The sequence below is a fragment of the Ceratotherium simum genome, chromosome 27 (assembly GCF_057802395.1).
Source record: "Ceratotherium simum simum isolate JZ-2026a chromosome 27, ASM5780239v1, whole genome shotgun sequence".
Taxonomy (NCBI): Eukaryota; Metazoa; Chordata; class Mammalia; order Perissodactyla; family Rhinocerotidae; genus Ceratotherium; species Ceratotherium simum.
In genome coordinates, this window is record NC_141926.1 from 40,668,447 (window position 1) to 40,690,777 (window position 22,331).

The window sequence follows — 22,331 nt, forward strand, 5'->3', positions numbered from 1 at the left end:
ACCCGTGGACTGTGGGGAAGGTGCTCTGTTCAAAAACTCTGTCCCACTCTTCCCAGCTTTGGAGACCTGCTGGGAAACTTTCACCTTTAGGAAGCACTCCAGTTTTGAGGGTCAGTCAAAGCAGGTTTGGGAAGTTCCTGGTAGACCACAGCTGACGGGACTCTGTCTACTGGGCTATGAAACATTAATCTGGAAAAAAGATTTAAGCCATAAACAGGAAAGGCCAAGTATTTTCTCAAGGTCAAATCCAGGTCAAAACACTAGAGATATATTCTAAGTCATCTGGAGAGTAAACCACTATGGACGCCTTAGAATAACGACTTGAATAAACTCTGGACCCACAACACTGCCTACCTCTCCTCTCCTCTCACCCCCAACCTCAATTCTTTCTCAGGACACTGCTGCTTTGTGCAATTGTGGGTAAACAGATCTCCGGGCCCACTTAGTGGCTGGTTCTCAATCCCACTTACTGCTGCCTCTAACTGATCTGACCTCACCTTCACTTTCTTCACTTTCCTGATCTGACCTCACCTTATCCCTGGCCACCTAACCAGATAACAAGAGTCACTCAGAAGGAGATGCAAAGATAAAACGGAAAAGGAGACTAAAGTCGTTTTACTTTAGATGCTTTCCGAAAGGTTGTCCACGTCATTTCCAGATTCCATGAACAGATAATCTCCAAGGTATCACTCAAGTTAGAGAGAGGGCACTTTTCCCTCCCCCGCCCTTCTCCGCGCATCAGTGGGAGGGGAGGGAGGGGAGGGAGGGGACGGCTGAGGAGAGGGCGGGAGGGGAAAGTGAGAGAAGCCAGCCCAGAAAGGGGTGTGGGAGGAAGGAAGCGATGAAGGCAAGGAGGGAGGAGTATTAGGGGTGAGAGCCCGGGCGTCTGTCCGCCGGCGCTCGGGACCCGCCGGCGCGCACCCCAGCGCCGCAGCGCGCAGCCAGCTCCGCGGCCCCAGAGCAGCCGGGCGCGCCGCTCTCCGCCGGCCCCCTGCCCGCGCCCCCGGCCCGGGGCGCCGCCCTTCCCGCGCCGGACAGCGCCCGCGGTGAGTGTGCGGCCCGCGCCCGGCCGGCAGGGCGGCGCCCCCGGCCGGGGCGGGGAAGGCGCGGGGGGCCCGGGGCAGCGCCCGCCGCGGCGGGGCGCCGGGACGCCCTGCGGGCTGCGGCCTCATTCCTTCCCCACGCGTCTCTGGGGCGAACGAGCAGCGCTGGAATTCAAGAATCGCCCTTTCCCGCTTCGCCCGCAGCCTGTGCCCCCCGGCGCGAAGTTGCGGGGAGCAGGCGTGGTCCTGGGCGGAGCGGTGGTCCGGGCTGGGAGGTCCGGGCTGGGAGGGAGGGGCCCGCCCGGGCCCAGGGGCGAGGGGTGGCGGTCCCAGCCCGCGACGCCCACTTAGGGCGCAGGCTCCGCGAGCTCCTGCCTTGAGGGGCCGCCGGGCTGGAGAGAGACGAGCCCGGCCGGAATCCAGCAGCGGAAGGACAGGAGAGTCTTCCAACCCATCCCTCGGTGGGATCTGGGGAGGATTCTGGGGAAATTAAGACAAAAGAGGGGCGGGCGGAGGCGTCGATCGGCCAGAAGGTTGCGGTTTCTCACTTGACTTCCCGCGGCCCGAACCACGGAGTGCAAGGGCGGGAGGGAGCTTCCCCGCGCGCGCGCCGGCCCGGGCCCCGCGGGTCTGCCCCACCGAGGGACGCGCCTTCCCCTTCAGGGGGGCGGTGGAGCAAAGGAGAAAGGGGATCCGGGAGGGTTCGTCCCCGGGGTTCCTGTCCCCAAAGGGGCTGGGAGAGCCGCATCTCTGTCCCCAGGAAGTGAAGGAATCAAATGGAGGCGGTGAGGGGAGAGAATACGTACGGAGATTAGCATTTGCCGTGCCTCCTATGCTGCGTTTGGGTTTGGTTATTCCTATTTGCATGAAGGAGGCGGCCCCTGATAGGGCACTGGGTGGGAACAGAAGGTGCGCTGCCACGACGCACTTTGGAAGGAGCCTTGAGAAGACTTCGTTTTCTGCATGTGAAGTACTTCCCGGGCACCTTGACGGTTGTAATATAGTTAAGCTGATTTGTTGAGTGAACATTTAGGATGACATAAGCAGGGAGGGTCACCCGCCCCTCCCCTCAATTTTTCTGGAATATGTATGTAATTATCACAGTTTGATGAAATTTTAGTGGGTGTGCTATACCAAAAGCCAGGAAAATAAAACAAATTCGAAATGGGTTCACTTTGGTTCCGTTTCCGTACAAATCTGCAATTAGATTCAGTTGCCCCATGTGTCTGTCTGTCTGTGGGGGGAGGCCGACTGGTCTCAGGGCTTTCACTGATGGAGGGGAGTGTCGACAGCCAGAGCGAGCTGAGGAAGACTGCCGTCCCTATGGGCCTGCGAGCGCTGTACCTCCTCCTTCCCTTTCTCCCTCGCTGAACCGCTAAGCAAGTTCAATCGTCACTTGTGTGTCTCCTCCAAGGAAAGTGGAGCTCTCGCTCCCCTCCACCCTATTCGAACCTGTGAGTCATAATAATGAAAGTAGTTATTCACTACTTCTAATCAGAAGTGGTGTTCTATGCTTTGGGTGGATTGTTCCTTAAACTCACATGTTTCTAGAGCGAATGTTATACTTGCCTGATATTAGCTTAGGAGTTCCCAGATATGAAAAATAACTTATTTTGCTTATTTTGTCCAAGAAATTTTGGTATATTTTCCCACACCCCCTTTGGTCAGTATGAATCATTTGTCAAGCCTCAGCCACTGAGGCTCATTACAGAGCTTCAGAGCTTAAGTTATATCCTTAACATATATCAACAGATTGTTCCCTTTCAACAGTACGGAAAGATCTCTCTTGGAATGAAGATTTAAAGAATAATGCAACTTTTGCAACTTTAACTCATTAGGCAAATTTTATAAATGACTGGAATTGAGCAATAGCACATTTGTAAAGGCAGCTTTTTCATTGTTTTAAATAAATAAATGTATTACTTAAGTTTTATAAAGTTCGTAGGCATAATGTTCTTATAGACTACGATGAAGCTGCTAATAAAAATACAACACACCTTTCTTCAATTTTTTAATTTAAAATTCAGTACATATCTCTTTTCAAAGACTTGTAGAATTATAACTTAATTCTTAATGGAGAAGGAGAAGAGTGACAGTTTGAATTTTCTTATCTAGTAAATGTAGTCCCTTTTGAATTTGATTAACTAAAATTGAAATCATTTCAAAGATTTTTGAAGGGCACTTTCTAGTATATTAGTAATACATGGCTAATGTAAAACAACATGGATATGGTAATATTTGAAAGGCCATGGCAGGATTCTCTTTTTTTCAATGTTGATTTACGACGTGGGAAGGATGCTGTTTGGGACAGAGTAAACAAGATGTGGTGTGTTGCTTCCTGATTACTATTAACTGAAAGCACTAATAATCCTTAGGTGATGGAGTCCTGAGCCCCCCCAGGCAAGCATCTGTAGGGATCCGATATAGAACCACAGCTCCCGCACCCACAGTGGGAAACTCTGCTTTTCTATCCCCTCAGCCTTAAATTAGATGGGCAAGAAATACTAATTTCTGCTCTAATAGTGAAGAACCCTTGAAGTGCAGTAGGGAAACTGGGAATTGGCATCTGTAACAGAAATTATTGCTTCCACTTGAAAAGGTACAAAGGTACAAAGAGAGATGGGCTCTGAAGAGCCCAGGAATAACATAAATAAGCAAAAATTATATCAGTGAGTGCACATAGTATTAAAGGGGGAGCTGTATTGATCTGACAATTTCTCCAATTCCTTGGTCATATTTCCTTCTCTCAGAAGTAGTAAGTGGCCTTTTAACTCCTGGTGTGGAGTTTCTACCTTCTTCTACATACAATGGGAAGCCATTAAAGTGTTTCTGGTGGGAAACTGTTTTACCAGGATCCTCTTGCTATTGTCGCCGTGATATGTTGAAAGACAAGAAGGAAACAAAGAAGCTATTAGGCAGCTCGTCTTTCACCAGAGTGACAACAGCGGAGATGGGGAGAAGGGGCCAGGTTCTGGGTGTACTTGGAGTTGAAGGTGACAGGACTTGCTGATGGATCAGAAGTGGTTGCTGACAGAAGGAAAGGAATCAAGGCTCATGCCTAGATTTCTGACCAGAGCAACTGGAAGGATGCAGTTGTCACCAACTGATATGGAAGACTAAGGAGAAGCAGTTAAGTTTTGAGCAGCCTCTGATATTCAGGTGCAGGCATCACAAGGGTAGTTGGGACAGAACTCGGGAAAAGTCAGAGTTGGAGATAATGTGTGAGTCATCAGTGTCTAAATGGTATCTGAACAGTGGGACTTTATGAAATGATTTAAGGGGAGAATGTATTTAAAGGATCAGACTGAAAAAAAAGCACTATGACAGTCCAACATATGGACCTCAAGAAGGGTAAGAGCCAGAAAAGGAAACTGAGAAGGAGCAGTCAGTGAAATCGGGGGAAATCCGGAAGGTGTAATGTCATGGAAGCCAAAAGAAGAAAGTATGTTAAGAAGGAGGAAGTGATGATCAGCAATGTCCAATGCTGTGGAAGAGTTAAATTATATAACTCTTATATATAAGGACAAAGAATTACCTTGGAATTTTATTTGACCTTGGGAAGGGCTATTTCAGTTGAAATGGTAGTGATAAAAGATTGACCGATAAGGATTGAACAAAGACTGGCAACCTAGTGATTCCAATCCTAGAAATTTGTTTTACAGATATATTTGCACTTAGGTAAAATAGTGCATGTTCTGAGTTACTCCCTGCAGCTTTTTATACAAGTAAACAATTGAAAATAATAAATACCTTTAAACAGAAAAAAGCCAAATAAACTATTATATCCATTCAGTGAAATACTATCCAGCTGTTAAAATTATTAAGGCAGCTTTCTATGTACTAATATGAAAAGATCTTCAAAGTATATTAAGCATAAAAAGTTGCAATGCAATGTGCATGGTATGTTATCATTTATTAAAGAACAAAGAAAAATGAGCCTACATATGCAAGTATATACCAAAAAAATGGATAATAGTGGTTGCCTGCAGGGAAGGAAACTGAGTGGTAGGGTACAATAAAGGGAGGGAGATTAAGTCTTGTATATACTTAATTCCTTTGAGTTATGTGCACATAGATTAGCTATTCAAAATACTAAATAAAATTTTATACATAAATCTGAAAAAAATTGTAATTTAAAATAATGAGAGGAAAGAAAGAATGGGAGGTGAGGAAGTAATGCTCTATATAAAAAACTCTTCCAAGAAGTGTTCAAGACAAGGATTAAAAGTAGCTGGAGCAGGCCATGGAGATTTGTTTTTAAAATCAGAGCTATTAATGTTGGAATTAGATCAATGAGAATGAAGCAGACAGAAGGAAAAGTTGATTAAAAAAAAAGACATCTAGGGGAGCACAATTCTTTAGTAAGTGGTAGGGGATGGAGTTCCGAGTACTAGTGAGGGAGGAAACGAGCGTGACTGGGAACAGAGGCAGTGCTTGCTCCTACAGACCCCCACATCTGGATGGTCCTCTGGTCAGCTTCCTACATTCCCAGAGTTAAGTGCTGCCTGGGACATTTGTAGGAAGTATTCCAATTGAGGCAGCTGTAAAGTCTTAGTTCTAATGTCATTTAGACCCTCAACTTCCCGTCACATCTTTTCTCACTATTGGTTGGCATCCTCTGTAGTTCTCCTCAGCAGCTGGAGCACAGCTTGCCACTCTTTTCAAAACTCACTCTCTGCCCCAGCCCCCTGACTCTCGAGATGATTCTTCTTTATGGGGAACTCAGAGACCCCCTGGAATGAAGCTCCCTCACCACTTCTAACTCCTGCATATTTATGTGCTCAGCTGCTCTCCTTCCCTCCAGTCTTACAGTCAAGCTGACCTCCCTCGCTGCTCTGGATCCCACAACCATCCCATTCCAATCTGAACTTTGCTTCAGAAACTATTCTTTTCATCACTTGCAAAACGTTGTCTTCTTTATCTAATGACTCCATCATTTAAGTGTATTAAGATCATACCACCCCCATATCTAAAACAAGCCAACAGAAAAGCCTCTCATGATCCCGAACACCCCTATATCTAGTCTCCTATTCACTCTTTTTCTCAGCCAGCTTCTAGAAAAAAACTAATTTTTATCTTTCCTCACCATCTTCTCCCTTCCCATTAACTCCTCTCCCACCACAGTCTGGCTTCTACCCTCACCATCCCATGAAACTGCTCTGCCAACGGTCCCCATGTTATTAAATCAGAAGCTACTGATCATTGAAAGCTTAGCTCGCTGAATTACATAGGAGCATTTGAAGGCATAAGCATAACCACTCTTGCCTTTTCTCTCTTCCCTTAGACTCAAGGTTCCTTTCTCCCTCTTGAAGACTGGCAGTGACAGCGCTCTCTTAGTCCACGACCTGTGTCTTTGAATTTTACTTCTCCATTCATTTGGTGTTCCTCTTCCGTTGTCCATCTTTAGCTCTCTTCTCCATTCACTTCCATTTTTCTTATTCTTTTACGATCAAAGATCCCTTTACGAGTCTAAAAACAAAAACAAACACTTATGTTATCTCTCCTCAGGGAAAAAAAAAGCACATTGGTACAAATATTTACGATAATTTTTTCAATTAACAGACTCCCTGAAGCCCATCCATGGGAATTAAGAATCCTTCCTAAACGTTCTTATAAAGTAATTTCATTAGCTACTGTGGTTTCAGTTACCTCCAAGTGAGATGATGGATCCTGGGTATTCCAAATGTGAAGATGAATCTCAGTTCTAACAATACCCATTAATGGTCTGCTTTTGCTGTATCCAAGTCTCAACACATACTACCTTCATGATTTTTTCCATATCTTCACACCACATTATTTCTTCTTTATGTAATTTCTCAAGTTGAATCACATTTAAAAATATAAATAAATAAAAATAAAATTCTTAACACTGTTGTTAATGGAAAATCAGTCTTACTGCCACAAATAAAAGACAATGATAAAAAAAGGAAGATAGCCAAAAAAATAGTGATGTTATGAAATTTCAATCAGATATTTCTTTCCAGCTAAGAGCCTTGAGCCTGAGGCTGACTTTCCCTTGGCTTATAAGGGAGATAGCAAACGTTTAAAACCAATTTTCACCGAACTGAAGCTCTCTCAAGTGGTTAATCCAAAGGGAAAAAAATCAAAGAGGGAATAAATTCCTCACTATGTGCTCCAGTGTTATTTAATGCCATGACCTAGTACAAGTCAAGTCATGTCAAGTAGCACCAGTGGGACTGATTTGGGAAAATTCCTTCTGTTCTGCATATCCAGCCCAAACTTCCCCACTAAGCTACAGACCCTGGAGGTCGCCATATGGACAGATAAATAAGCCCCAGTCCCAGTCAACAGGTTGGTAATTAAACTCGTTTTCTTTCTCCCTTAAATGCTTAAGCCTCTTATATTCCATATCCCATCAGAGAAACTCCCAAATTCCCTTTTTAAATTTTTCTCCATACCCAGCCAAATTCAGTTAGTCTACCCCCAATGGGTCTCTTGAATCTACTTTCCTGATCATCCGTTAACTTACTTTAACTCAATATGTCTCACCAGGACTCTTAAATACCTTCAATCCCATCTCCCTGGATCTAGCCGTTTTTCCCATAGGTCATTTTTCCCATACTGTCACCAAATTAATTTTAGAGATCTGTTCTGTCCCATGCTTGATGTCTTTTGGTGGCTCCCCATTTACTTCTGGGAGCAAGCCAAGCCGTGCGGCTCACTCTTCCAGCCCTCCTTCATCTGGACTTCTGCTCAAACTCACTCGCTGCCACTCCACCTTGCCCCTCTGCCAGGTCTGCTTCAGCCATGGGGAGTACTCACACTTCTCTGACACATGTGGTTTTCCTCTCTGGTCTTCACTTGGCTTTGAGTGTCCTTTCTTCCACCAGGGAAATTCTCAGTCATTTGACAAAATGCAGATTTTTTTTGTTTTGTTTTCCTTTCCAGATCCCTTCCTTAACCAGAACCACCCCTCATCCCCGCCCCATACACCAGTTACAAACTGTTTGCAAGCTTCCATGCTGCACTCACCAGGCTGTTTATATTTTATCTACATATGTCTTCTCACCAATTAGACCAGTGAGTCCTTGGAGGCAGGAATTGAGTCTTTCTCGTCTCTGTTTCCACAGACTGAATGAACACAGTGCTTGGCACAAAGAGCATCAAAGGGAATCTTCTCTGCCCTCATGCTGCCTCTGAACAGGCCGTGGCACCGGGCATTTCACAAGTGTTTGGGTGAGAGTGATTTTCTACACATCATTTCAAAAACTTCTCTTTCGTTGTTCAGCGGTGGCTCTGTCTATGGCATTTCACTCTTTCATAAAATTAAAAGGCCAAAAAAAACCTCAGAGAAGCTTCCTAACAGATTCTTCTATACCTACAATCTCCAAGACAAATGGCTATTTTTCTCATATAATAAAACCTCAAGAGAAGAAAATTATATAACTTCACTCAATAACCCACTTTTGTGTTCAACTACCTTCATTTTTTATACAATAATAAATTGACATTGCTGTAGTCATTTCTATTCTTTTTTGAAATGGACAATGTGTGGTTACATTTTCCTTATATCAATCTTTCATCTATTTCAAAACAATGTCAACTAATATTGAACAAAAATATCTCAAGTAAATCAAGAGTTATTGATACTCATTCATCTTGTGCAAATGTTTAACTTTCAACCTTATCCAAGCTACAGAGATCTTTGGCTCCAGTTCAACTTGAATTTTCTTCTCTTTCTGTGTTATTTCCCCACCTTGTAATTAGTATATATCAGTGTATTAACACACTCATAGTAAGAATTAATGGAATAAAATCTTCTTTAAGATACATGTTTTATATTAAGTAGAAACCAGTACATACATTAAAACAGTCAGGGTTATCTGCAGATACCCAGCCATCAAAAGCCCTAATTTTATAATTATGATTTAGTCTTATAATATTTTGCTTTCTGAGGCAGTTATGATATTTTGAAAAGTAGATAAAGTATGATTTTGTTTTCTAATTACCATAGCAAACAAGATTCCTACCTACTGCATTAATAGCTACAATAATTTCAGGAAAAGACTAATTTGGCTCATGCTTACAAGTAAGAGTGGCTTAATTATGTGGTACAAGTAATAATGAATAGGTTAGTCACATATTTTCATACATTCTTGTTAAGTAACATTTGAAATAATGAGTTTCAGATTTGGAAAGTGGTCATTTCAACATTTTGTCTGCATATTATCCAGTGTGGCCACTGCAGCACAGCACTAATAATTCAAGGCATCTTCTAGCTCTTCTTTGGGATCTTGGCAGCTGTGCTTGACAAAGCAAGGACCCTTCAATCTTTGTAATTCTAGTTGAAATAAAAGCAACGGAGCTCTCTGTTTTTAACTTTCATAACTAAAGTCTAGATTGCATGATTTGGAGCCTTTCTGTTTTGAGAACAGGAGCTGTATTTCAAATGCTCAAAGAAGCATTTTCTCTCAAATTCCTGTGTGGATCTTTCTTTCCCCTCTTCTCTGACTAGGTTAAATCAGCCATCATTAGTCCAAGAACATATCAGAAGAGAGGAACTAATATTCTATCCTTCCTAGTCATAATCTTGAAAAGGGCTTTCAAATGAATGGGTTAAAATCCTGACAAACTTCACTTTTGTCTTAAAGAAGTTTACCAAGATGTAGCTCAAATCCATGCAAGTTTCCTTTCTATGCTTCTCCTCCCAGAATACCCTCTCACTGAAAACAGGTGAACCTTTCATGAAACGTCATTGCTGCCACAGGACCCAAGTGGAGAAAATCTGTCAAAATTGTCACACTTTTTAAAAAAGTACATAAATACACCACGCTATTGTAAAATAGTAAATAGACCATAATTCTACAGTGGCTGAAGAAGGTTACATTAAAACCAGTATCACTTGTTGGAACATTTGTTTTCTCAGAAAAACATGTTATTTGATGTAAGATATGAATATGTAGAATTCATAGTGAAACAGTAGGGAAGTAAGTGCTGTCTGAATGAATAACTTTATGATTATCTATAGCATACTGAAGTGGTATTGGACCTCACTAAATGAAAAGTAGAAGGAATGCTTCTGCCCTGGAAACAAACTAATTGGGTAAGTAGAAAAATAATTTAAAAAATTAGAACTATACGTAATTCCATGAGCACAATCATAATGGCTTGAAAATGAACTGTTTGATAGTTTTTACAGTTGCATTCCAACGTATTATTACATTTTATCTTCACATCCAGACAGGAATATTTTTCCCTACTTTACAGAAGAGGGAAGTGATTCCTGGAGATTACACGGTTTCCTATAGCTGGGGGCTCATAAATGGAATAACTGAGGGGCACAAATCCACATTCAACTCGGTCCAGTCATCTTCCAACTATAGGATATGTTGTCCTTTGACCCTAAAGTATTTGAGAAAAAACTGCAGCCTCTTCTACAGTTTTTAAGATGCATTTTACCATTTTCATTGTTAGGTTTAAATAGAAATGAATTGCAAAATGTACACTTAAAACTAAAAAGTATTTTATTTCTTATTACTCACTTTACAGATGCTTCCAATATACAAAAATGTGATTTTATTCTAATAACATTTTCTTCATTTTGAAAACATGAATATATAAAACTATTTAAAGAATAAAATAAAAATCTCCATGATTCTATCACAATATTATCACAAGAATTGAGTATTATATCTTAGTTTTTAAGAAATTTTTGCTGAACTGATAGCCAAAATTATACATCTCAATTCTTGTTGATACTGGTATATTTTTCATTTGATTACCTATAAGGCTGAATATAATTTTTAATGTTTTTATGATTATTTGAATTTCTCCTTTTTGAATTGTCATTACTTTTTGCTCCTATTACTATAGACATATTTATGGTTTTTCAAAGGTGTGTCTGTCATGTATTGCAAATATTTCCCTTTGTTAATGTCTTTGAACTTGTTCCCTGGTAATTATTCATGGCACATAAGTTTAAATTTTGTGTGATTCAGCATATCAATTTTTTTACTTTGGCTTGGTTTCGGTTTCATGAAACCAGAAGTAAGTTTACAACTTTCCATCCCAAGATCAGCTGGATATTTGTTCATATTTTTCAATTTTAATGGTCTTATTTTATATTTAATTCTTTGATCAAGCTGTAATTCATTTTTATACGTCATGTGTGACAAGTTACCATCTTGATCTTTTTTCTAAAGACTTAGCCTATTGTCCTAGTACCATGTCTTGAAAAGTCATTCCATCCCCACTGGTATGAAATATTAAATTTATCATCTACTAGGTGCTTCTGTTGACAGTGATCAGTTCTGTTTAATTGCTCCCCCTCTCTTAACTGTTGCAGCAGACCTGCACTACTTTTAGTGATTGACAATTTTATAATATTTTAGCAACTGTAGGGCAAGGGTTTTTTATAACTCTTGTCCAAAATTTTGCTTATTCTTTTCCATTTGTTACCCCTCAATGAGCATGGGTAATTTCATGAGATATCAAAAAAAGTTAAGATTTTTATTACAGCATTTTGAGTAAAAATTAATGTGAAAGGGCTAACTGGATTTCCCATGGAGGAATATACCTTTCAGTTTATTTAGGACTTGTTGCATGTTTGTCAATAAAGTTTTTTTTTTTTTTTTGTGAGAAAGACTAGCCCTGAGCTAACATTCGATGCCAATCCTCCTCTTTTTTGCTGAGGAAGATTGGCCCTGGGCTAACATTTGTGCCCATCTTCCTCTACTTTATATGGGACGCTGCTACAGCATGGCTTGACAAACGATGAGTTGGTGCATGGCTGGGATCCTAACCTGCGAACCCCAGGCCGCCAAAGCAGAACATGCACACTTAACCGCTGTGCCACCAGGCTGGCCCGTAAAGTTTTATAATTGACTTCTTATGCGTTCCACACATTTCTTATTTGGATTTTTCCAAGGTATTTCATGTTATGGAATATTAATATGGATGATAATTATTTCTTATTACATCTCCTTGTGGCTATGGCTAGTTCATAGAAAAGTCACTTATTTTTATTCATTTATCTTTAATCTATTTAATTTGCTAAGGTCTTGTTAATATGAATAGATTTTTAGTTCATTCTCTTGGCTATCTAAAATAAACAATAGTATATTCTGAATCTAAAAATCTTACTTGTTTCATATTTTAAGCAAAACAATAGTATGTAATTGTATTTATGACGGTATTCCATTAGAATTACTATATAGCATTCTTAATAGTACAAACCAAATAATGTACCATTGAATTCTAATGTTCCTCTGTAATTCAAAAATTATTTTGAAGAAGCTGTTATAAATGACAAGGTTTTGAGTTTTTGTGTTTAAATATCTTCAGTTGATGTTTATTTTTAATATTATATTGAGACCAGAAAATGTGACCAGCATGATTTCTATTTGAGATGCTTAAATAAGGTTTTCTGTTCGGTTTGCATATGTTTAATTTGTGTAAAATTCAACTGCACACTTGAAAAACAGTGACTCATGTGCTGTGTATAACACTAAAATTCAACATTATATTCGTCACTTCCATATTATGTTATTTTATGTGACTGATGTATTATTGATTTATAGAGATCCATTAAAGTCTCCCTCTAAAATTGTGTTTGTCTGTTTCCCATTGGATATCCAACTTATGGTTATTTGTATATTGTGGTGCTTGATTCTGGGCCACTTAAAGATATATACTTATCTGGGGGGTTTTCCTACATGAAATTTATTTTTCTTCATTGAATTCATCTTGCCTGATATTAGATGTATTATCCTTACTTTTTTAGGTTTGCCTAAAGTTTGTTGGCCTGAGTCATTTTATATTTGGATTTTTCTTAGAAGCAAAACATTACTAGGTTTTGTTCTTACCTGATCTGGATACTCAATCTGGATATTTTTCCATTTTAATAGATGAGCTCACCTTATTGTTTAAATTAACTACTATAAATATCAGGTTCCATTTTACCTGGACTGAAAAATTTTCAGTGTTTTCTTGTTCTTTCCTTTCTATTTTGTCACTTCTCTTCTATTTTGGCATTGATTGGTAATTTATTCTTTTGGAGAAAAATGCATGTTTATTCAATTTGGAATTATAGGCAAATGGAGTTGATATGGATTCTGTTAGAAATTGGTATAGACCGTTGTTTGAATTCCTTATCACTTCCAAGATCCTGTAGTCTGATGAAATGGAGGGAATGAAGGGTCCCAAAAGAAACTTCTTTCATCAAAATGTCATCATTCACACCTTTGATGTTACTGTCCTTGCCACAATAAACTTCAGCAGTGCCCAGTTGCATACTTAGCCAGACCACACACTTCTGGATGTTAGCATGCCTCCCAGGGCCCCAAGCAGACAGCCGCCCTGGGAACAATAGCGTCCATTCCTGCCCAGACTCTTTACTGCCATTCCTTTGCTCACTCAGTTAGAGTGTGGCAGATTGAGGTGGCCAGCATTGCCTTTACTTACTGCCAGATATTCAGCTTTATTAAGAAGGTAAGATCGAAAATTGTTATATTCCCATCCTCTATGCCTTTCATCAAACTGATTTACACTATTTTAAGGAGAAACTCCTGAAATTTTGGCCAGTAAGATGTCAGATCTTACCAGTTTCTAACAATAGCTCAGTTGTTTCCTTCTTTATTGGTTTATAAATTATTTCAATATGAACTCAAGTGGGTGATGAACTGTATGCAATCTTACAAAGAAATTCCTCGAATTGTGGCTTTTGACCCAGTTTACATATCCTGTGAAAACGGATAGATAGAAACTTTGCACAGGAGTTATTAATTTTTAAGAAGCACTTGGCCAGAAGTGTATACATTGAATTCTTTATCAATCTGAGATAGATCATCTATCCATTCTTATAAATTTAGAATATTAAAACTTACTCTTGTTTTCCCCCAAATAATCTTTTTTACCAATCAGCCAGAGACTAGGTACTAGTATACGATTCTGATTTCAGATAATTCATTAACTTATTTCTTCTCCTAGTTCAGAAAGGCTTCTCACTTCATACTTCTTAGATTCTCACTTAGTTTTTGTTTAAATCCACTATTTGCTTATTAACTAAGCCAATTCCATCCCTTACCTCTTCCCCTTCTAAGTTATTTTTGTCACAACTTATTTCATCTAGTGCTGTTAGTTTGTGGTTAAAATTGAGGAGATTATATTTATTTTTGGTGTTTTCCTTCTCTTTCTTTTAATGTTATAATTAAGGGTTTGCTAACCTGTTCTGAAAGAGAGCTGCAATTTCCCAGTTTTGTCTGCCTACTTATCTCCTTGCTCAAAGCTTTGTAACCTCCCCTTTTTTTTCAAGTGTGAGGACTTTCTTGAGCGTTTCTTGTGGGGGGGTGGTTCTTGTGGCGATGAACTCCCTTAGCATTTGTTTATCTGGGAAAGTTTTTATTTCTCCATCATATCTGAAGGATATTTTTGCTGGATAGAGTATTCTTGCCTGAAAGTTTTTGTCTTTCAGAATTTTGAATATATCATTCCACTCTCTCCTAGCCTGTTAGGTTTCTGCTGAGAAATCCACTGAAAGCCTGATAGGAGTTCCTTTGTAAGTTATTTTCTTCTGCCTTGCTGCCCTTACTATTTTTCCTTTGTCATTGACTTTTGCCAGCTTTACTACTTTATGCCTCTTTATATTGATAGAGTTAGGAGTTCTATTAGCTTCTTTCACTTGTATTTCCAGCTCCTTCCCCAGGTTTGGGAAGTTCTCAGCTATTATTTCTTTGAACAAGCTCTCTGCTCCATTCTCCTTCTATTCTCCATCTGGAATACCTATAATCCTTATGTTGCATTTCCTAATTGAGTCGGATATTTCTCAGAGAATTTCTTCATTTCTTTTTAGTCTTAGTTCTCTCTCCTCCTCCATCTGAAGCATTTCTATATTTCTGTCCTCCAGGCCACTGATTTGCTGTTCCATAATATCAGCTCTGTTATTCAGGGAGTCCGGATTTTTCTTTATCTCATCTATTGTGTTTTTCATCTCCAACATTTCTGATTGGTTTTTCTTTATAATTTCAATCTCTTTTGTGAAGAAGTTCCTGATTTCATTGAACTATCTGTATTTTCTTGTAACTCATTGAGTGTTTTTATGATCGTTATTTTGAATTCTCTGTCATTTAGATTATAAATTTCTGTGCCTTCAGGATTGATTTCTGGGTGCTTTTCATTTTCCTTCTGGTCTGGAGATTTAATATATTTTTTCATACGGATTGACAGCATGGATTTGTGCCTCCACATTGTGATAGAGATCTGGTCACAGCTTCCACCAGCTGCCAGAGTGGGGGTCTGCCACGATCCATGGCTCCCTCGCTCACCCCTCACTCAGCTGCTGCTTTTCTCTCACATGTGTGGGTGCTCTGGCCAACCTGCTGAGCTGGAGCACTGGGCAGGGGAGGGGCGCTTTCTTTCACCTGCATGATCCCAGGGGAGTTCTCATTCTGCCCTCACTATCTGCTCTCCTGGAGTGCTAGCTTGATGAGGACACCCTTGCAATAGGTTAGTCACCTCCCTGTGGGGCTTTCCCATGGGCTGTGAAGGAACTTGGAGAGTGAAAGGGCCACCCCTGCCCCCTCTCCTCTCAGAACCACCCACGGTCCAGAGCCCAGGGTCACTGATGTTGGGAAGGGAGAGGAGATCCCCTTATCTCCTTCTACTTCCCCTGGGAGGTCCAGCACTTCCACCTTCAGATGTATGGCTGTGTGGGTCTCTCAGAAATCTATTGTGTTGTGTGAATGTCCTCTGTTGGTATGTGAATGTCCTTTTCATTGTATCTTGGGGGGGAAAGTCTAAGGGGAGAGCTTGCTCTGCTATGATGCTGACATCACCCTTCTATTCAATTCCATTTTTAAATCAAGTTATTTGGGGTTTTTTTGAGATTCAGCTGTAGGAGTTCCCTATATTTTGGATATTAACCTTTTTTCAAATATATGGCTTGCAAATATTTTCTCCCATTCCATAGGTTGTCTTTTTATTCTGTTGAGTGTTTCCTTTGCTGTGCAGAAGCTTTTTAGTTTGATGTAGTCCCATTTGTCTATTTTTTCTTTTGTTACCTGTGATTTTGGTGTCATATCCAAGATCACATTGCCAAGCCCAAAGACAAGAAGCTTTTCTGCTATGTTTACTTCTAGGAGTTTTGCAGTTTCAGGTCTTATGTTTATAAGATTATGTTTAATCTATAATCCATTTTTAGTTAATTTTTGTGTATGGGGTAAGATAAGGGTTCGGTTTCATTCTTTGCTTGTAGATATCCAGTTTTCCCATCACCGTTTATTGAAGAGACTATCCTTTCCCCGTTGTGTATTCTTGGCACCCTTGTCAAAGATCAGTTGACAGTATATATGTGGGATTTATTTCTGGGGTCTCTATTCTGTCCCATTGGTCTGTGTGTTTGTTTTTATGCCAGTACCATGCTGTTTTAATTACAGTAGCTTTGCAATATATTTTGAAATCAGGAAGTGTAATGCCTCCAGTTTTGTTCTTTTTGCTCAAAATTGCTTTGGCTATTTAGGGTCTTGTGTGGTTCCATAGGAATTTTAGGATTGTTTTTTCTATTTCTGTAAAAAATGCCATTGGGATTTTGATAGGAATTGCATTGACTCTAGATTGATTTGGGTAGTATGGACATTTTAACAATATTAAGTCTTCCAGTCCATGAACACAAGATGTCTTTCCAGTTATTTGTATCTGCTTTAATTTTCTTTATCAGTGTTTTATAGTTTTCCAGAGTATAGGTCTTTCACCTTGGTGGTTAAATTTATTCCTAAGTATTTTATTCTTTTTGATACTATTGTCAGTGGGATTGTTTTCTTGATTTCCTTTCCAGATAGTACATTGTTGGTGTATAGAAGGACACCTGATTTTTGTATGTTAATTTTGTATTCTGCAACTTTACTGAATTCATTTTCCAGTTCTAACAGTTTTTTTCTTTTTTTTGGAGTCTTTAGGGTTTTCTACATATAAGATCATGTCATCTGCAAACTGATAATTTTACTTCCTCCTTTCTGATTTAGATGCCTTTCTTGCCTGATTGGTCTGGCTAGGACTCCCAGTACTGTGTTGAATAGAAATGGCAAGAATGGGCCAGATCTTTGAGGAAAAGCTTTCAATTTTTCCCCATTGAGTATGATGTTAGCTGTGGGCTTTTCATATATGGCCTTTATTGTGTTGAGGTAAGTTCCTTCTATACCTAATTTGTTGAGAATTTTTATCAGGAAAGTGTGTCTATTTTGTGAAATGCTCTTTCTGCATCTGTTGAGATGACTGTGACTTTTACCCTTCATTCTGTTAGTGTAGTGTATGACACTAGTGGACTTGCCTATGTTGAGCCATTCTTGCATCCCAGGGATAAAACCCACTTGGTCATGGTGTATAATCCTTTTAATGTGCTGTTGAATTGGGGTTGCTAATATTTTATTGAAGACTTTTACATTCATATTCGTCTGGAATATTGGCCTATATTTTTCTTTTCTTATGGCCTCTTCGTCGGGCTTTGCTATCAGGGTTGCTAGCCTCATAAAATGTTTGCAAGTGTTTCCTCTTCTTCTATTTTTGGAAGAGTTTAAGAGGGATTGGTATTAATTCTTTAAATGTTTGGTAGAATTCACCTGTGAAGCAATCTGGTCCTGGGCTTTTTTTTTTTAATAGATTTTTTTATTTCCACTTCAATCTCCTTATTTGTTATTGGTCTGTTCTTGCTTTCTTTTTCTTCTTGATTCAGTCTCGGTCAGTTGTATGCTGCTAGGAATTTATCCATTTCTTCTAGCTTTCCAATTTGTTGGTGTATAATTATACATAGTAGTTTCTTATGATCTTATTTTTCCTGTGGCATCAGTTATAATGTATTTTTTTTCATTTCTGATTTTATTCATTTGGGTCTTCTCTCTCTTTTCTTGGTTAGTCTAGCTAAAGTTTTGTTAATCTTGTTGATCTTTTCAAAAAAACCAACTCCTAATTTCATTGATTTTTTTTCTATTGAGTTTCTATTCTCTATTTCATTTATTTCTGCTCTAATCTTTATTATTTCCTTCTTCTGCTAACTTTGGGCTTAGTTTGTTCTTTTTTTTAGTTCCTTAAGGTATAAAGTTAGGTTGTTTATTTGAGATCTTTCTTATTTTTTAATGGAGGCATTTATCACTATAAAATTCCCTCTTACTACTGCTTTTGCTTTATTCTATTGGTTTTGGTATGTTGTGTTTTTATATTCCTCTCAGATATTTTCTAATTTTCCTTTTGATTTCTTCTTTGACCCAATGATTGTTCAAGAGTGTGTTGTTTAATTTCCATGTATTTGTGAGTTTTCTCATTTTCCTTTTGTTATTCTAGTTTTATACCATTCTGGTTGCAAAAGATAGTTTGATTGATTTCTATATTCTTAAATTTGGTGAGACTTGTTTTGTGACCTGTACATGATCTATCCTGGAGAATGTTCATGAGTGCTTGAGGAGAATGTGTATTCTGCTGCTGTTGAGTGGAACGTTCTATATATGTCTATTAGGTCCATTTGTTCTATAATGTTGTTCAAGTCTGCTGTTTCTTTATTGATTTTCTGTCTAGATGATCTATCCATTATGAAAAGTGGTGTATTGAAGTCTCCTACTATTATTATAGCCAACCGTAGTGGTCCAGTGGTTAAGATTTGGCGCTCTCACTGCCATGGCCCAGGTTTGTTTCCCAGTCAGGGGACTACACCACCCACCTGTCAGTTGTCATTCTGTGGTGGCTGCGTGTTGCTGTGATGCTGAAAGCAATGCCACTGGGATTTCAGATACCAACAGGGTCACCCACGGTCGAGAGGTTTTAGCAGAGCTTCCAGACTAAGACAGACTAGAAAGAAGGACCTGGCCACCCACTTCCAAAAAAATTGGCCGTGAAAATCCTATAAATAGCAGCAGAGCATTGTCTGATATGGTGCCAAAAGGCAAGAAGATGGTGCAAAAAGATCGGACAGACTCTTGCTCTGCTGTACACAGGGTTGCTAGGAGTTGGAATTGACTTGACTGCACTAACAACAACAAACTATTATTGTATCATTGACTATTTCTCCCTTCAAATCTGTCCATATTTGCTTTATATATTACGTGCTCCAACGTTGGATGCATATATATTTATAATTGTTATAGCTTCCAGGTGAACTGGCCCTTTTATCATAATGTAATGTCTCTTTTGCCTCTAGAGACAGTTTTCAACTTAAAATCTTTTTTGTCAGATTTAAGTATAGCCACCCTGCTCTCCTTTGGTTATCATTTTCATGGATTATCTTTTTCCATCTTTTCACTTTCACCCTCTGTGTATCTTTAAATATAAAGTGAGTCTCTTATAGATAGCATATAGTTCAAATTTTTTTTTATCCATTCAGCCACTCTGTGTCTTTAGATTGAGGAGTTTAATCAATTTACTTTTATTATTGATAGAGAAGGACTTACTATTGCCATTTTGTTAATTGTTTTCTGCCTGTTTTGTAATTCTTTTGTTCCTCTCTTGCTGTCTTCCTTTGGGTTTTGATGGAGTTTTTTTGTAGTGATATACTTTGATTCTTTTCTCTTTATCATTTTTGTGTCTACTGTAGGTTTTTTCTTTGTGGTTACTATGAGGCTTGCATAAAACTTCTTGTAATTATAACAGTCTGTTGTAAGCTGATAATAACCTAACTTCAATCACATACAAAAACTGTACACTTTCTCTCCCTCTACTTTATGTTATTGATGTCAGAATTTGCTTCTTTTTATATTGTGTATCTGTAAGCAAATTTTTGTGGTTATAGTTATCTTTAACACTTTTGTCTTCAGAAACTACTTCTTAAAACTCTCTTTAGTTAGTACAGCAAAACTCTCCTGATTTTTCTTTTTAACTATTCTTTTTATATTTTACATAATTCATTAATTTGTTTGATTCTGTTTTGGTGGGACTTGGGGGTCAATGGAGTTTGGTGAAAGCAAAGGTCAGAAGCGTGATAAAATCAAGCACCTTTAGGGCCAGCCTGGTGGTGTAGCTATTAAGTTCACATGCTTGCTGCAGCAGCCTGGGGTTTGCAGGTTTGGATCCCAGATGCGGACCGATGCATTGCTTGTCAAGCCATGCTGTGGCAGTATCCCATATAAGGTAGAGGAAGATGGGCACAGATGTTAGCCCAGGGCCAATCTTCCTCAGCAAAAAGAGGAGGATTAGCAATGGATGTTAGCTCAGGGCTAATCTTCCTCACACACACACACACACACACACACACACAAAAGATCAAGCACCTTTAACCTGGTGTAAAGATGCTTCACAGTCTGGCCTCCATCTATATTTTCAACTTCATCTCTAAACCAGATTAACTCACCATTCTGGATCTCTCAGCTGAAAACCACTTAGCAATCACATCCTCAACAAAATCCTCCTAGAGTCTCTCTAGAAGTTGTTATTCAATTTACTGGCCTCTCGCAACTCTTATTTGTATATATTTATAGTTGAACTTATTACATTTATATGTAGTTTATGTATAAAAATATATCCCCCACCCTTACTGTACCATGAGCTTCTGAAGGGCAAGGAACATGTCTTTAATCATTGTTTACCCAGTGACTACTGACTAAAATAAGGTTTAAAAATATCAACAAAAGCATATTTAATAAGCAAATGAAAGTTAAATGAACTAATACTCTCTGGGCCTCTTATTAGTAGTGTCATCTTGGTCTAGTCTCTAAACATCTTTATGTCTTTGTTCATTGAGCTGCAGAAGAGGTATAATAATTCTTGGCCTCTTTAAAATCTCACAATTCTTGTTGGTATCAAAATAAGGAAATGAATTACATCAATATTTTATAAATATATTATGTATATTTTGAATTTGAATGTTATGAGTCCATAGTTTTTCTAAACTTCCAAATAGACACACACCTGCATGCAGGCTCAAACACACACACAAATGAAATTAAATGCTACCGGATTTCTTATCCTTACTAATTCTTGCATTGCCAATGTGTAGAAAAAGTATCAGCTTTGCTGAATTGGTAGCCCCACAATTGAATGCTATCAAGGGGGAGGTATTAACTTCATTCAACATAGCTTTTTGAATCATCTTAGTCTACATCATTATTGTTCTCTTAGATTTTAAGTTCCCAAAAGATGAGACGTGCATTTCTATGTAGTACATAATTTACCATTATACACAAATCGTCAGTAAAGAGGCATTTATGATAGTGATAATGATTTTCTTAATGTTTATAAACAGGATTAGAAGTGATAAAATAACTGATATGCAATAAGAAAAGTCAGGCAATGGTTCTTACCATCCCCATTGCAAAATTCCTACACAGAGTGGTATGCATTTTAGCTAGCAAAATATGATTTACAAGTCCTTGAAACTACCAGTTGGGAATGCTACACTCATTGAATTGCTGAGAGCTCTGGCCTGTCATTATTGTTCTGTATATGAACTAAGCGATGCTTTCGGCATCCTGCAAACTGTTAAATTTTGCAGATGAGACCACAGCTGGAAGATGACTTGACCTTTGCTTCCAGCAATCTTTCAGATGCCTTTACTCCAAGTGAAGAAAGGAGGTTTACATCTACAAAGGTAAAGAAGACAAAGGGTAAGATTACTGAGGTGTTTTAAACATATGTCAAGTTTTTCATCATTCGTTGATTTTGCAGATGCCGCCTCAGTACTATTGCTCATGTTGCTGATGAAGCCGTGCTATATAAAGCACAGCTCTGTCAGATACACAAGAGTTAGTGGAAAGATATTCCTTGTCAGAGATGGAATTGACAAGTACAGACTCTGTGGAAACTGTCTGATAACCTTCAGAAATGGCATTCTACTTTTGTAGGATCCCAAAGAAACACCATTATCAGGAAGGAAAAAGAGTTCTTGTGATTTATTTTTGGTTGCTGTAAAGAATTATACAAATGTGCTGTAATTCTGGGAATTTTGCATATGTTTATTTGCTTCATGTTTGAAGAGCTCTCAACAGAGAGACCTCGGCTAAGATGTAAAGCAGCCATCTGAATGAATCAGAGAATCTATAAAGAGCTGTACTAATACATACATACATAAGAGCGACCTGAGAGTTTGTGATAGAAACTTTAAAAATAATCCATGTACAGGGCGATGGGGCTGATGGAAGGGTGACAGTAAAGAGTCAAACCCACTGCTGAGCATAGCAAGGCTGCATATTTCCCATGTGTCAAGGGAAGATCTAGAAGATATCTGTATTTGAGCTGTCTTGCCAGTACCCCACCATGAAGGCTGCTCAGGGAGTGAGGCAATTCCAGAAGCAAAAGGATCTGGGGAGCAGGGGTCATGGTGGAAGACAGTGGCTCAGACCTAAATGTCATCTGAGG

At 39.1% G+C, this 22,331-nt stretch overlaps 1 long non-coding RNA gene across 3 annotated transcripts in view; it reads left to right on the forward strand.

Annotated features, from left to right (window-relative positions):
* Positions 1-872: 872 nt before the first annotated feature.
* The window catches only part of LOC147913485 (uncharacterized), a 55,371-nt gene continuing 33,912 nt past the window's right edge, over positions 873-22,331 (forward strand). For all 3 annotated transcript variants that reach the window (XR_015548759.1, XR_015548758.1, XR_015548757.1), the window contains exons 1-4: positions 873-1,046; positions 8,135-8,240; positions 10,033-10,107; positions 21,469-21,564. This is a non-coding gene — a long non-coding RNA (uncharacterized LOC147913485). The remainder of the gene's footprint in view (positions 1,047-8,134; positions 8,241-10,032; positions 10,108-21,468; positions 21,565-22,331) is intronic.